Genomic DNA, 3,441 nt, shown 5'->3' on the forward strand with positions numbered 1-3,441 from the left:
ACACTGACAGTGAGTACAGTCCACACCGGGTGTCGATTCACACACTGACAGTGAGTACAGTCCACACCGGGTGTCGATTCACACACTGACAGTGAGTACAGTCTACACCGGGTGTTGATTCACACACGGGGACAGTGAGTACAGTCCACACCGTGTGTTGATTCACACACGGACAGTGAGTACAGTCCACATCGGGTGTCGATTCACACACTGACAGTGAGTACAGTCCACACCATGTGTCGATTCACACACGGACATTGAGTACAGTCCACACCTGGTATTGATTCACACACGGGGACAGTGAGTACAGTCCACACCGGGTGTCGATTCACACACTGACAGTGAGTACAGTCTACACCGGGTGTCGATTCACACACGGACAGTGAGTACAGTCCACACCGGGTGTTGATTCACACACGGACAGTGAGTACAGTCCACACCGGGTGTTGATTCACACACTGACAGTGAGTACAGTCCACACCGGGTGTAGATTCACACACTGACAGTGAGTACAGTCCACACCGGGTGTCGATTCACACACTGACAGTGAGTACAGTCCACACTGGGTGTTGATTCACACACTGACAGTGAGTACAGTCCACACCAGGTGTCGATTCACACACTGACAGTGAATACAGTCCACACCTGGTGTTGATTCACACACGGACAGTGAGTACAGTCCACACCGTGTGTTGATTCACACACGGACAGTGAGTACAGTCCACACCGGGTGTTGATTCACACACTGACAGTGAGTACAGTCCACACCGGGTGTTGATTCACACACGGACAGTGAGTACAGTCCACACCGGGTGTTGATTCACACACGGACAGTGAGTACAGTCCACACTGGGTGTTGATTCACACACGGACAGTGAGTACAGTCCACACCGGGTGTTGATTCACACACTCCACACCGGGTGTTGATTCACACACGGACAGTGAGTACAGACCACACTGGGTGTTGATTCACACACGGGGAGCGAGTACAGTCCACACCGGGTGTCGATTCACACACGGACAGTGAGTACAGTCCACACCGGGTGTCGATTCACACACGGACAGTGAGTACAGTCCACACCGGGTGTTGATTCACACACGGATAGTGAGTACAGTCCACACTGGGTGTTGATTCACACACGGACAGAGTACAGTCCACACCAGGTGTTGATTCACACACTCCACACCGGGTGTTGATTCACACACGGACAATTGGTACAGTCCACACCGGGTGTTGATTCACACACGGACAGTGAGTACAGTCCACACCGAGTGTTCATTCACATACGGACAGTGAGTACAGTCCACACCGTGTGGTGATTCACACATGGACAGTGAGTACAGACCACACTGGGTGTTGATTCACACACTGACAGTGAGTACAGTCCACACCGGGTGTAGATTCACACACTGACAGTGAGTACAGTCCACACCGGGTGTCGATTCACACACTGACAGTGAGTACAGTCCACACCGGGTGTTGATTCACACACGGAAAGTGAGTACAGTCCACACTGGGTGTTGATTCACACACTGACAGTGAGTACAGTCCACACCGGGTGTTGATTCACACACGGACAGTGAGTACAGTCCACACCTGGTGTTGATTCACACACGGACAGTGAGTACAGTCCACACTGGGTGTTGATTCACACACGGGGAGCGAGTACAGTCCACACCGGGTGTTGATTCACACACGGGGACAGTGAGTACAGACCACACCGGGTGTTGATTCACACACGGACAGTGAGTACAGACCACACCGTGTGTTGATTCACACACGAACAGTGAGTACAGACCACACTGGGTGTTGATTCACACACTCACAGTGAGTACAGTCCACACTGGGTATTGATTCACACACAGGGACAGTGAGTACAGTCCACAGCGAGTGTTCATTCACACACGGACAGTGAGTACAGTCCACACCGTGTGTTGATTCACACACGGACAGTGAGTACAGTCCACACTGGGTGTTGATTCACACACGGGGAGCGAGTACAGTCCACACCAGGTGTTGATTCACACACGGACAGTGAGTACAGTCCACACCGGGTGTTGATTCACACACGGACAGTGAGTACAGTCCACACCGGGTGTTGATTCACACACGGGGACAGTGAGTACAGTCCACACCGTGTGTTGATTCACACACGGACAGTGAGTACAGTCCACATCGGGTGTCGATTCACACACTGACAGTGAGTACAGTCCACACCGTGTGTCGATTCACTCACGGACAATGAGTACAGTCCACACCGGGTATTGATTCACACACTGACAGTGAGTACAGTCCACACCGGGTGTCGATTCACACACTGACAGTGAGTACAGTCCACACCGGGTGTCGATTCACACACTGACAGTGAGTACAGTCTACACCGGGTGTTGATTCACACACGGGGACAGTGAGTACAGTCCACACCGTGTGTTGATTCACACACGGACAGTGAGTACAGTCCACATCGGGTGTCGATTCACACACTGACAGTGAGTACAGTCCACACCATGTGTCGATTCACACACGGACATTGAGTACAGTCCACACCTGGTATTGATTCACACACGGGGACAGTGAGTACAGTCCACACCGGGTGTCGATTCACACACTGACAGTGAGTACAGTCTACACCGGGTGTCGATTCACACACGGACAGTGAGTACAGTCCACACCGGGTGTTGATTCACTCACAGGGACGGAGTACAATTGAACAACACTCAGAGTTGACGCTCTGACATGAAAGAGAGATGCGAGGACAGACAAACCTGGGAGGAGACGATGCCTTTACAAGTGTTGGGCCCGGTGCAAAGATCAGCCACGAGGAGGATCGGCCGTGTCGGAGAAAATGACAGAGATTCAAATGTCGGAATGATATCAATAAACCATTCTTCACACAGAGAGGGATCAACACTTGCTGAAAGGTGAGCCAAATGGCCTCGCTCATCCATAGTGATCATGCGATCTCTTTGTTTTGAACGATGAAGAGAAGGAGCAATGGGAGGGGGAGGAGGAGCAATTCATAACCCAACTGGCAGGGCAGCTGTAGGAGTGAGGCAGAGGCTCTCTGCAGCCTCAGCTTCCTGCCATTCCCAACAGCTATCGCCTGTATCCCAAAAGACGCTGTGCGTTACCTGCAGCTGTGGAGTAGACGGCGGGGCCGCTGTGCGTTGGCCCCATACCTGTCGTCCATCTTTCCCCCAATTCCACGTTTGAACCTCTCCCATCAGGTTTTGGCCCCAATCAAAGTCAGTCGTGTGATCCTCTGTGACTGTGGCCATGGTGCACTCTCCCTCCCCATCTTTATCTCTGTCGTTGTTAATCATCCATTCTACTCCAACGTCTCTCCTCCATTGTCCAGCTGAGTCAGAAAGCCTTTGCTTTGTTCCGCTATTATCTATACAGTCGTAGCCAGAGAATCTCCTGCTCTTCGCGCTCCCGCA

The sequence above is a fragment of the Heptranchias perlo genome, chromosome 43, assembly GCF_035084215.1.
Source record: "Heptranchias perlo isolate sHepPer1 chromosome 43, sHepPer1.hap1, whole genome shotgun sequence".
Taxonomy (NCBI): Eukaryota; Metazoa; Chordata; class Chondrichthyes; order Hexanchiformes; family Hexanchidae; genus Heptranchias; species Heptranchias perlo.